Source organism: Panthera uncia, assembly GCF_023721935.1.
Source record: "Panthera uncia isolate 11264 chromosome A1 unlocalized genomic scaffold, Puncia_PCG_1.0 HiC_scaffold_17, whole genome shotgun sequence".
NCBI lineage: Eukaryota > Metazoa > Chordata > Mammalia > Carnivora > Felidae > Panthera > Panthera uncia.
The window spans coordinates 124,317,631-124,331,170 of NW_026057577.1; positions in this window are offsets into that span (position 1 = coordinate 124,317,631).

A 13,540-nucleotide genomic window follows, 5' to 3' on the forward strand; every position below is an offset into this window, starting at 1 on the left:
AGAGACCCAGAAAAGCCAACACAATGTTGAAGAAGAACAAAAGTCAGAGAATTGACACTACTCAACTTCAAAACTTACTATGCAGCTACAGTAATCAAAACATTGTAGGATTGACAAAAGACTAGACAGATGAGTTAAACACAATAGAAAGCCCAGAAATAGACCCACATATAGACAATTGATCTTTGACAAAGGAATGGAGGTACTTCAATGGAGGAAGGATAGTCTTTTCAGCAAATGATGCTGAAACAACTGAATAGCCACATGCAAAAAAAAAAAAAAAATCTAGACACTGCTGACTTTACATTTTTCACAAAAATTAACTCAAAATGAATCATAAATCTGGAACTGTAACAAAACTATAAAACTTCTAGAAGATAACAAAACAGGTGACTTTGGGCTTGGCAATGAATATATATATCACACAAAAATGTGTATGTGCACAAGAAAACATACAAGAATGTTCATAGCAGCATTATTCAAAATAGCCTCAGCCATAAACAGTTCAATAAATAGAATAGATTTATTTATCCAACATGATGGATATGTACATAAAAAACCAAATGAAAATGAGTTAATTGCAGCTATGCAACAACATAGATGAAACAAAATATGTATCAAAAGAAGGTAGACGTGAAAAAGTAATATAGTGTGATTACACTTAGACAAACTTCAAAAGCAGCCAAAACCAAGTATAGTAAAAACATGAATGCTCTGTAGTAAAACCATAAGAAAATTAAGGAAGAAATAACCATAGATGTCAGACTATTGCTTAACTTTGAGGAGGAGGAAGGGATTAGTGATTGAAGTGCAGCGCAAGAGAAGCTTCTGCATTGCCTGTGTTCTCTTTGTAGAATGGCACTTATTTTTATTTTTTAATATTTACTGATTTGGGGGAGAGCCCAAGTGGGGATGGGGGCAAAGAGAGGGGAACAGGAGATCTGAAGTGGGCTCTGCACTGACAGGCTGACAGCAGAGAGCCTGATGTGGGGCCTGAACTCAGGAACCATGAGATCATGACCAGGGCCAAAGTCAGACACTCAACCGACTGAGCCACCCAAGTGCCCCTGTAGAGTGGCAATTTTATAGGTGTTCACTTTGTAATGAATTGTTGAGTAGTGTTGAGTAGTTATGTGTGCTTTGCTATATGTGCATTTTATTTTGTAATGTTAACATCTTTAGAGAGAATTAAATTATATAATTTACCATATAAATTGGGAGTGGGGGAAGCTGCATTATAGTGTTCTAAGCTCATGGTAACATGCAGAAGGAATGAAGATATCGCTTAAGCTAGACTTTGTTAAGGATGCATGCTATAATCTCTCTGGTCGTCATTGAAAGAATAGAAATAGGGAATAGCTTCAAATACAGGAAAGTTGGAATGACCAAAAAAAAAAAAAAAAAAAAAAAATCCAATTCAAAACAGCAAAAGAACAAAAACAGGCAAAAACTAAACTTTATTGTTTAGAAATGCACACATAGTTGGGCACATTGTAAAGTCATGTGAAGTGATTTAACATTAAGTCAGAGTAGTGCTTCTGGGAGGAATGGACATTCAGGGGTATAGCTCAGAGGGGCTTAGGGTTACTAAGGGCAACAAATTTCTTCACTTGGGTGTTTTTTACAAGCATGTCTCTACTTATCAACTATATACATTATACACTATACACAATATACATTTGTATCGTATGCACTTTTCTGAATGTCTCTATTTCAAAATGTAAAAGATTTTAGAAAGTCAGTTTCTGTAAATCACATTTATAGTTGAAAACAGCAAAATCACATCATCATCTCAAATGCTGAAAACATTTTGATAAAATTCATTTATATATTTTTAGTCCCATTTTTTAAAAGAACTTTTTTTTTATAAAGGATGAGTATCTATATATGTATATATACACATGTATACATATAAAGAGGAACCTAAAACTACTGCAGATATCATCCTTAATGCTACAGGCTTTACCTTTCAGATCCAGAACAAGCCAAGGTTGCCTACTATCAGCACTTCTATTCAGCATTGTATGTTCCATAATTATAAGACCTAAGGATGAGAAAAGAAGAAGGAAACTTTTATTTATCTTGATTTTGATGGTTATGTATGTGGAAGATCCAAAAATATAGAGGAGCTCCTGGGTGGCTCAGTCCATTAAGCCTCCTGCTCTTGGTTTAGGTTCAGGTCATGATCTCCGGGTTCTGGAGTTCCGGCCCATCATTGGACTCTGCGATGATAGTGTGGAGCCTGATTGGGATTCTCTGTCTCCCCCTCTCCCTACCCCTTCCCTCTCTGCCCCCTTCTCTCTCTCTCAAAAATAAATAAACATTTAAAAAACACCAAAAATATACATCTTACTGTAAGAATCGATAAGAAAGTGGCATTTCTTAATATGGTGTTTGGATCCCCTGAATCCTGGTTAAGTCAGAGACTCCCAGTAAATCTGAACCTCAGATTCCTTTGTCAGAAAAAGTTGGGGAGTGAGATCGTTTATAACAGAGCTCATCAGGGTGGTTGTGAGGATTATAATCAAATAATGTATTTGAAAATGCCAAAATAAATGATGCTACCTTAACACCAAAAAAAAAAATAATAATAATAATAAAATAAAAGGAAGGAAGGTAGGAAGGAAAGGTAAAAGGGAGGGAGAGAAGAAAGGCAAAGCAAGGCAAGGCATAGTGCTGCCCCATAGCAGACACTCATTTATTAAGAAACAGCGAACATCCTCGTTGTCAAGCTCATCCTCTTCCTTCAGAGCCTTATCTGGAAGTCATCTTTCAGAGGGGCCATCCCTACTTAATTTTTTTTTCCTTAAAACTTAGCACTACCTAACATACTATTGCCAATACTGTACTCATCTCCGTAACAGAAGTTCCGTGAGGAATGATTTTTGTTTTGTTTGCACACCCACTCTTGCCTGACCCATACTAAGTGTTCAATAAATTTGTGTTGAATGGGTGAATTTACTCAGTCGCCATCCCCACCCGATTTGTGCTACTGCTAATTATCGGAGGTACCGGGGCTTGAGTGGGATATTGTTAAAACATCAACACCTCTGGGGGGAGATTTAAACAGCATCGCCACCCTCTGGGGGAAGAAGGGGAGAATTGGAGATCAGGTATGTGTGACTATTAGAATTAGTGAGAAGGGCAATGGGCACCCAAAAGTCAGAAGAAAGGTCCAAAAAAAGGGACCCTGGGATACGAAAAGAAGAATCCGGGTATCCCGAGTTAGCATTCCAGGCTAGCGCTGCTGAGTTTCACCTGCCCACTTCAAGGAGGTGCCTGTCCTCACGAGATTTTCATGCAGACCCTCCAACCCCGGATTTCTAGGCAGGGCCAAAGAGGTGGGCCCCAATAGCTATCAAAGGGCCGAGCAGGGGCGGGGAAAAGAAGCCAGGCCAGACCCTTGGCTGCGACCCGGTCGGAGAAGGCACCCCGCCCTCGGGTCCTGCAGCCTGGAGTTCGCCCTCCATGCGGTGCCAGGCCCACGGCGCAGCACAGCGCCCGGCGTGGCGGGCACCGCGCGCGCGAGTAGCGCAGGGCCGACGGCGCTGCTTCTGGCGTTGCTGCCGCCGGGGCTCTTGCTGCCGGAAGGCGCCCAAATCCTGGCCGCGTCCTCTTGGGGTGAGTGCCGGGCGGGCAGCGCGCGCGCTTGGGCCGCCCCTCCGCGGCTGGGCTGGGGAAGCCCCCGGAGGCTGCGCCGCCGCGCGCCGGCGGAAGGTGACTGCAGGCGGGCGCCTGGAGGCGGCGCCGGCGAGCACTGTGCCCTTTGCCCTAGGCGGTCTCCGCCAGCCTTCCCTCCCTCCTTCACGTCAATCTGGTCGGGCAGAGTTCTGGCGCGGGAGTGAGGACGGGCTGCAGGGACCGTTCGTTAACTTTAAACAGAGCAAAGAGCAATGTTATGGAAGCAAAAAAAATGAATGAATGTATGTGGAGATAGCAAAGGAACTACAATTCAGGACAAGGAACCTATGGCGAAGCCCAAGAGACGAAGAGAAGGTCAGCTTTTATTAGGTCTGAGGAGGAAACTGGGGAGGGTTTATTCTGAACAAAAGTTCCTTGGAGAAGAACAAGAGTTTGAGACTGGGGTAGTTTCTCATTGGTTGCAGGCAGCTGGGGCAGGTTGAGAGCTCCTTTCCTTTTCTTAAAGGCAGGAGATAAAAAAAAACTCCCGTGTGAAAAGTGCCTCCCGTGGTGGAAACAATGATCTTCCTTCTTCCTGCTGCTTCCGTGGGCTGTGTGGTGCGTGCGTGAGAGCTCCCCCTTCAGGGCTCCCTCGCTCTATTTTAAAGGTTTCCTTTATTTTCACACCCACCACGTCTGAATTCTTAACTGGAGCCAAGCTCAGACCCAAAAAAAGTACCCCCCCCCCCCCCCCCGCACAAAGCATTTACACTTAAAGGAAGTTTCTAGTTTTAAGGACTAGTTCCACCTCCGCCCCATGACTTTCTCCTGGGCTCACTTTCCAGCCACTTTCTGGTTTCCACTGTAGCAAAAATTCCCAAAGAGGAGGATACCCCTCCTCTTTGGGTATCTAGGATACCCCTGATCTGCTGTCTGCTATAGGAAGTCGTAGGTATACCACCAAGTGGAATTAGGTTTTGGAGCTTGATTAAGGGGCATGACCTTAAAAATTTTTTTTTTATTTTTAATATTTATGTTAGAGACAGAGTATGAGGGGGGTAGGGTCAGAGAGAGAGGGAGACTCCAGGCTCCAGGCTCCGAGCTGTCGGCACAGAGCTCATTGTGGGGCTCAAACCCACCAACCAGTGAGATCATGACCTGAGCCTAAGTCAGACACTCAACTGACTGAGCCACCCAGGTGCCCCAAGGGGCTTGACCTTTTAAAAAAATGTAGTCTATTTCCTAGAAAGAAGAATGTTTTAAGCTCTAAGTAAGTCCTCAAGAACTTATCACATTGTCGTGGATAGAGCCCCTCCCGTTGCAGAATTTTTTTTTTTACCTCACTTCCTCAGAATTTATTGTCTCCCCACCTGGAAAAACGAAGAAGTGGACACAAAATAAAATGAGCAGCAGGCAAAAGTTTATTAGAATATAAGATTAGAAAGTAATTATAGTATGAAAGCTCTCTTTACAGAGAGGGGACCTTTGAAAGTGAATGCCCCCAACTATGGGCAAGGGACTTTATCTAATACGGTTTTGGTCCATTCCCCAACCCCCCCCCAACTTTTTTTCCTTTGTTGGCCTGATAACTGTAGGTGCTGAGTTGTTCATTTCCGTGGGAAACGTGAGTGGGGGAGGGAGTAGGTAGTGTTTGTTACATTCTTAAGAAAAACTTTAAGTCTGAGGGAGTTTCTCTCATGGTCAGATGTTCCCAGCACTGTTTTAAAATATGTGTTTTCTCTACATCCAGGGACCGCAAGTCCTAACCTTTTCCTCTCTACCTATCATTCTGGGTCACAGGCCAGGGAAACTGTAGAGGAGAGTTGCGGCAGGTGAGGGCTCAGAGAGTCAGGAATCATTCTGCATGAGGACTCTGAGGGTCCAGGGCGGGGTTGCCCATATAGGAAATGAAGAGGCAGATGAAGCTTTCCTTCTGCTCACCATCCAGCGAAGGTTTATCCTGAAGCTTCTCTGTTTCCCTACCCTCCCACCCTAGCCTTTCTCTTCATGGACCTCACAAAAATGAAGCCCTGTTCCCAAGGGGAAGCCATTATCTACTGATGGCCCAGGTATCTCAGATTCTTCAAGACCATGGGCATGATGTGATCTTACTTCAACAGAATGGACTTTCGTTCACATTAGGTATCCTGTCTTTCTATTCCATGTTCTGTCCAATAGAAATACAACATGAGCTATAAATGCAAGCCCCATGATGTATTTATATTCCAGAAGACACATGAAAAATAAAAACAGGTCAAACTAATTTTTATCATACATTTTATTGAACCTCATATATCCAAAATATCATTTCAACATGTAAACAATATAAAAATTATTAATGAGATAGTTCACATTTATTTGTGTTAAGTCTTTGAAATCTGGTGTGTATTTCACAATTCACACTAGCCACATTTCAAGTGTTCAGTAGCCACATGTAGCTGATGGCTGCCATATTGGACAGTAGTGTTTGGACCCTCCTACCATAGGTGATAAACCTTGCATATGTTAAATGTTCAGCAAAACTTCATTTTAGTTCTACTGAGTTATTACAATGAAAAATGATATGTGTGTGGTATCTGTGTTTATTTCAAAGTCCATCTTAAACCATAACTCTAGCATAAGAAAGTTTGAAACACTGTTTCACTCTCCTCATCATCTTCTGCATCCCTCCATCTCACATCCTCTCACTTGTGTCTTCAACCCATTCATGCAAACCCTTTGCACACATTTCCAGATCAATTTGACAAAATGCTGCTTTATGTTGCATGAAACCTTGTGTATAATTTGTGGAGATTGGATCAAGATGATTTCTCTCTTTCTTTTTAGAGTAGGCTCCATGCCCAGTGTGGACCCCAACCTGGGGCTTGAACTCAAGACCCTAAGATCAAGACCCTGAGCTGAGAGATCAAGAGTCGGATGCTTAACCAACTGAGCCACCCAGGCACCCCATCACAATGATTTTTCTGATGACAATCCAGGAAAAGAAAACAGCAAAATTGCAGGAGAAACTTATCAAACAACTAATACAAGAAAAATTTCCAGAACTAAAATACGTGTAGCTCCATACTGAAAGATCCCACCTAGCATTCAACACAAAGAATAAAAAAATGACCTACACCAGGGGAAATCATGGTGACATTTCAGAATAGCAGTGATTAATAAAAAGCAATCTAAATGTTTTGGGGTGCCTGGGTGGCTCAGTCACTTAAGTGTTTGATTCTTGATTTCAGCTCATGTCATGATCTCACAGTTCCCACATGATCCCACAGAGAAGGTTTGAGCCCTGTATGGGACCCCACACTGACTGTCTAGAGCCTGCTTAGGATTCTCTCTCTCCCTCTCTCTCTCTCTGCCCCTCCCTGACTCACATGTGCTCTCTCTCTCTCTCTCAAAGTAAATATAAACTTAAAAAAAAAAAAAAACTATTTTAAAAGCAACCTAAATGTTTTGATATACTGCAATGATGAGTAGGACTCAGAATGGCATCAAACTTTTTAGCATTGACATACAGCAGTGGACACAGAAAACCCAACAAGACTTGACAGTAAAATAGTCTCAAAGGTTTTCCTTTTCATATACCACTTCTTAAGAAGTTATTACAGCGTTTAGTCCCAGCAGAACAAATGGGGTGACCAAGAAAGAGGAAGACAAAGGGTAAGTATATAGAAGTGGCAAAACAAAAGAGTGTTAAGATTTGTCCTAAGGTATCAGCTGTGCAGTTGGCCTGGAGAGCAGTTGGTCCAGGTTGAATTGATAGAAGAATCCAGGAAGAACATCTCTGGGGGGGAAAAAAAAATTAGTCAATAAGTTGACCTTATTGAAAATCCTATTGAGAGAATATTGGAGGGAGTTGAGAGACTGGCCAATAGGCACAGAAACAAAACAAAACAAAACAAAACAAAACAAAAAACAAAACAGACCTAAACAAATGAAAAGTATTCCCTCTGTTCTCCCATCCTCCAACTAGATTTAGCAGGGAACATACACTTTTAGAGTGCGACCTACAGGGCCTAACACTATTTATGCAAGTCTTTTCTCTCTCATATTAAGTTAATGTTTATATTTTCTTTCTCTTTTTTTAAGTTTTTTAAAATTTATTTTGAGTGAGAGAGAGGAGAGAGAGAGAGAGAGAGCACGAGCAGGAGGGGGGAAGAGAGAGGGAGAGAGAGAATCCCAAGCAGGCTCCGCACTGCCAGCGCAGACCCTTATGTGCGTTTTGATGTCATGAACCATGAGGTCATGACCTGAGCCGAAATCCAGGGTTGGACACTTAACTGGCTGAGCCACCCAGGTGTTCCTATTTTCGTGTGCTAATTTCCAAAAATGTATACCAAATGTCTTGAATTTCTCAAAACTAGTCCCTGTGTTACTTAATTTTTTTTTCTTTTTTAATTAAGGCTCCATGCCAAATGTAGGGCTTGAACTCACAACCCTGAGATCAAGAGTTGCGTGCTCTACCGACTGAGCCAGGCAGGTACCCCTTTAAACATTTATTTTAAAAGCTTAATTTTTAAAATGTATCCCCACCAACATATATGAAATTGGTAGTAGCACATAGAGAGAATTACTGTACTAACTGCTAAGCTAATTACGTTGTTTGTACACTTCATAATGCCTACCTCTTTCTTTTTAAACACTTAACACACTGGTAACTTTTTCCTTGTAATGATTTGCTCAATATCTGCTTTCCCTGTCAAACCGTAAGCTCCATGAGAGCAAAGATCATGTTTTCCTTGCACACTATGAGATCCACAGAACCTATCATAGTGTATGGCATATAGTAGGCAGAAAGTAAACATTTAATTACACTACCTAAAGATCAAGATGTATAAAAATACTAGGCCAAATTATAAGTTACATCTTCCTTGACTAGTTTTTTAGTTACTGAAACCTTTGATATCATCCCAGATATAACTGGGAAAATTATCTTGACTTGATCGTTGGATTCAAGAAGCCTTCTTGGACTCTTCTCTCTCTGGCTTAAAGTAGTTGTCTGCCTGCACCCCCCACCCTCCAATCCAATCAGAACACCCTCATCAAACTTACTATAACCTAAAATGACTGCCCATTTGGCCGCATTTATTTTCTCTCATAATCTTGTGACCTTTTGGAAGAAGGCTGCCCTGCTCATCACACTGCTGAAGTGACAAAACAAATTCCTCTCTCTTGTCCCCAGTAATTGTCAGTAATTATCCTCATAGAAAGTATTTTCTTCATTGAAACAGCACTTTTAACCACTTTTTGTCCCAACATTATTTCATTCCATCTTCTTTTCCCTGAACCAATTTTATTATTAAAATTTTTTTTTAATGTTTATTTATTTTTGAGAGAGAGAGAGAGAGAGACACACACACACACACACAGAATCTGAAGTAGGCTCCAGGCTCTGAGCTGTCAGCACAGAGCCCAACATGGGGCTCAAATCCATGAACCATGAGATCATGACCTGAGCGGAAGTCTGACACTTGATGGACTGAGCCACCCAGGCACCCCCAATTTTATTTTTTTAATGTTTGTTTATTTATTTATTTTTATTTAGAGTGTGAGCTGGGGAGGGGCACAGAGAGAGGGAGAGAGAGGATCCTGGTCAGTCTCTGTGCCCGACGCAGGGCTCAATCTCATGAACCGTAAGATCATGACCTGAGCCAAAATCAACAGTTGGAGGCTTAACCAACTGAGCCACCCAGGCATCCATCCAGAACCAATTTTAGAAATAGTTGAGCCATTTAAATAGGCATGAATGGTGGTATACCCTGTGTCCTTATGTTAGGATAAATGCATATTTGCCTTCTCTCTCTCTCAGGAGGGCACTTCTGAACCCTGGCTGCATATTAGAATTACCTGAGGAGCTTTGAACAAATGCTTATGTTTGGAGTTCACTTTCAGAAAGTCTCTTGTAAACTATTTATGGTGAAGTCCAGGCATAGATATATTTGTAACGCTCCCCTATAGCACAAAGAGTAGAGACCTTCCTCCTGGAGCCATGTTTCTGTTTTCCCCTTCACCACTCTCCAGAGGTTCTCTCTAAGTGTTGGGCCTTCACTTTAGCGAAAGGAGATCATGCAGCTGATTGCTGATCTTCAGTTCATAAGTCAAGTGCCTAAATCCTGGGCATGAGTAGTAGGAATCTCATGTTTCAGCCCATATTCTGCATCCTGAATCATCAGTGCAGAATCACTTTGGTGTGGCATTTGTCAAATGTTGTATAAACCATAGCAAATGTTTAACCATTATTAAAAGAAAAGTAAATGAATCCCCAATAAAACAAAGTAAATCCTCAAGTAAAAGCTGACACAGGACATTAATCTTCAGCAGGGTTCTTGGAATCTGTATCATAGAAGAGGCCCTGAGAGGGAGGTAAAAGTACAAAATCCTCATTCACTGGCCCTTAAGTGGGAACCCCAAGCACCAGTCACCTTTTTGAAGGATTTGTTGCCAGTGGAGTGTGAAGACATCCATTGGTCCAATAGTTGAAAGCAAGAAACCAGCAGATGTCACTAACACACAGCTTTTACAGTGGTTTCTCCAATGGAAAAAACTGTTTTTTCACTTGTGTTCATGAGACCCTGTCATCAAGATGCTCACAGCTGCCGGAAAACAAGTCCTACACACAGGTATATTTAAGAACAAAGTTTGCCGGGCACCTGAGTGGCTCAGTTGGTTGGGTGTCCAACTTCGGCTCAGGTCATGATCTCATGGTTCATGGGTTCAAGCCCCGCGTTGGGCTCTGTGCTGACAGCTCAGAGCCTAGGGCCTGCTTCGGATTCTGTGACTCCCTCTCTCTCTGGCCCTCCCCCACTCACACTCTGTCTCTCTCTGCCTCTCAAAAATAAATAAAAATGTAAAAAAAAAAAAAAAAAGGACAAAGTTTGCATATAATTGGAGGTCTTACAGAACGTCATGGATGAGCTTCAGGATTCAACCAGTGGAGAGAGATCAGAGACACCAGCCATAGCTGGTAATATGTCCCACAGCAGGAAGAGCACCAAAAGATGGGTAGGATTTTGATGAGGGGAAGAAAGGAAGAGGAAGAAAGCAGGAACATTCTAAGCATCAGAAAGAATTATAGCAAAGAAAAAACACAGAAATGCCATGGTAGATTTGGAGGTCATGAAAGGACCAGTATCTGGATCAGAAAGTTCTCAGGAGAGAGCAGTAGAACAGGTTGCTGCCAAAAGTGCTTTCTGGGTGTTCACTTCTGGTGTGAAGATTCTTTAGTGTGTTTGAAGATTAACACCATTTGTGAATATTGAATATCTCTCACTTCTTTTTTTTTCTTTTTTTGCAGGAGCTCATTTACAAACCTTTTAAAGGTCATGTAGCTTCATGACACAACTCAGTGTAGTCATTTGTTAGGAAGGACAGATATTATGGGCTCCTTAAAGAATGAGAGTTTTGACCTAGTGGTGGTTGATGCTATAGGATCGTTACACTTTCCTGGTTGCTGAGAAACTTGGAAGGCTGTCTGTGACCTCTTTACTAGCACATTTGGAATATCAATTTTGGGCTGTCTGAACCTGCGTCTTGCATGGCCTCCCTGACAGATCACATGGATTTCTGAGACCAGGTGAAGAACTCTCTGATGTTCTTCATTTCAACCTTGAGCAAATGGTATATATTCATACTCAGTTTGATGACACTATCAAGGAACATTTCCCAGAAGGCTCTAGGTCAGAGCTATTTCATCTTCAACTGAAAGCAGAGCTGGGGTTTGTTAGTTTTGGCTTTGGCTTTGTCTTTGCCTTTGCCTGGCCACAGCTTCCCAACACTGTGTATGTTGGACACTTAATGGCCAAACCTGATGAGCCAATACTTCAGGTAAGTAAAACCTTTGTGCCCCATTGGACATGAGGAATCACCTTCATGATGGTGTTGTTAGTGCACAGATGGCAATTGCTCAGACAAGGGGTAAATCTAGGTTTTTTAAAATTTTCTTTTAACATTTTTTAAATGTTTATTTTTTGAGAGAAAGAGAAAGAGCGTGAGCAGGGGAGGGGCAGAGAGAGAGAGAGACAGACACAGAATCTAAAGCAGGTTCCAGTCTCCGAGCTGTCAGTACAGAGCCTGATGCAGGGCTTGAACTCACAAAGTGTGAGCTCATGACCTGAACTGAATCAGATGCCTAATTGACTAAGCCACCCAGACACCCCTATATTTCAATTTTCAAATGCTTTTGGTTTTATATAGGAATACAGTTGACTTTTATATATCAGCCTTGAGTCCTGAAATTTTAATAAGTTCACTTATTAGACTCTATTGGGTTATTTTGTAGCTTCCATAGGGTTTTCTATATAGATAATAGTGTCTCACAAAACTGAGAACATTTTCTTTTCATTCATTATTTCTTTTACCCATTTTTCTTGTTTTATTGTCCTGGCTAGAGTTTAAACCATGATGTTGAATAAAAGTGGTGAGAGCTGACATCTCTACTTTGTTCCTGTCTTAGGTGGAAAGAGTTCAATATTTTACCGTTAAGTATGATTACAGTACAAGATTTTTTTCAACATATGCCTTTTATCATATTGAAGAGATTACTTTCTATTCCTAGCCATGCGGAGAGTTTTTATAAGAAAAGAGTGTTGAATTTTGTCGAAGATTTGTTCTGCATTTATTGAGGAGATCATGTAATACTTCCTTTTTACTCTATTATTGTGGTGAATTATAATGATTAGTTTTTGACTGTTAAATTGACCTTGCATCCTTGGATAAAAGAATTGGTGATGATGTATTATGTTTTTCGATATATTGCTGGATTCTATTTTAAAATATTTTAAAGGCCTCATAAAACTATATCACATGGATTTCTGGGGCTGAGTGAAGAACTGTCTGATGTTCTTTATTGTAGTTATGAGGTTATGCTTCTATAGGTGTCTTTTTAGAAATCTTTTGATTCTGAATTCAATTTTTATTAAAAAATTGAAATTTAAATTACCTATTTGAAGTTACTTAAAATTTCTAATTCTTCTAGTGTCAGTTTTGGTAAGTTGTGTTTTTAAAAATTTTTTTTTAATGTTTATTTTTGAGAGAGAGACACACACAGAGTGCGAGCAGGGGAGGATCGGAGAGAGGGAGACACAGATCTGAAGCAGGTGCCAGGCTGGGAGTTGTCAGCACAGAGCCTGATGCGGGGCTGGAACTCACGAACCACGAGATCATGACCTGAGCCGAAGTCGGACGCTAAACAGCCTGAGTCACCCAGGCACCCCAGTAAGTTGCGTTTTTTTTTTTTTTTTTTCAAATAATTTGCTCACTTCATGTATTTGACAAGAAATATTTCATTTTTCAGAGAAATAAGGTGATATATGGGCCCTGGGAGCACTGAAACAATTGGTGCTCTACTATGGGTATCTCATCAGTTGTATATGCTGCCTTGTCAGAGCCTTTCCCAACCCAACCCCAGTATACATATATACAGCTCCAGTGAGCCATTACCCTTCCACACTGGTGTTTCTGGATTATGCAGGGCACACTCTGCATTAGTTTTCCTCAAAGTGTGGTTCTTAGCCCATCTTTGTCAGGTTCACTTGAGATGCTTATTAAAAATACGGATTCTAAGCCCCACCCAAGAACTACTGCATAGAATCTCCAGGTTTGAATCCTGGTAATTTGCATTTTCAACAACAACCAAACTGCATTTATACAGACTAAATATTTGAGGCTATAAATCTGACTGTGAGGCAACCACTATTTTTTATTCTTTCCCTCCATAGTCTGTGTGAAATCCCAAAGTGAATGAGCAAAACTGAAAAGGAAATGTTATTAGAAAATCATAAGGAAGCAAAATATACTTATAGTACTAAACTGTATTTATTGAAAAAAAATCCACATATTCGTGGACCTGTGCAGTTCAAATCCATCTGTTCAAGGGTCAATTATGTATATTCAGTCTAAATACAGAAAGAACTGCAAACACAACTTG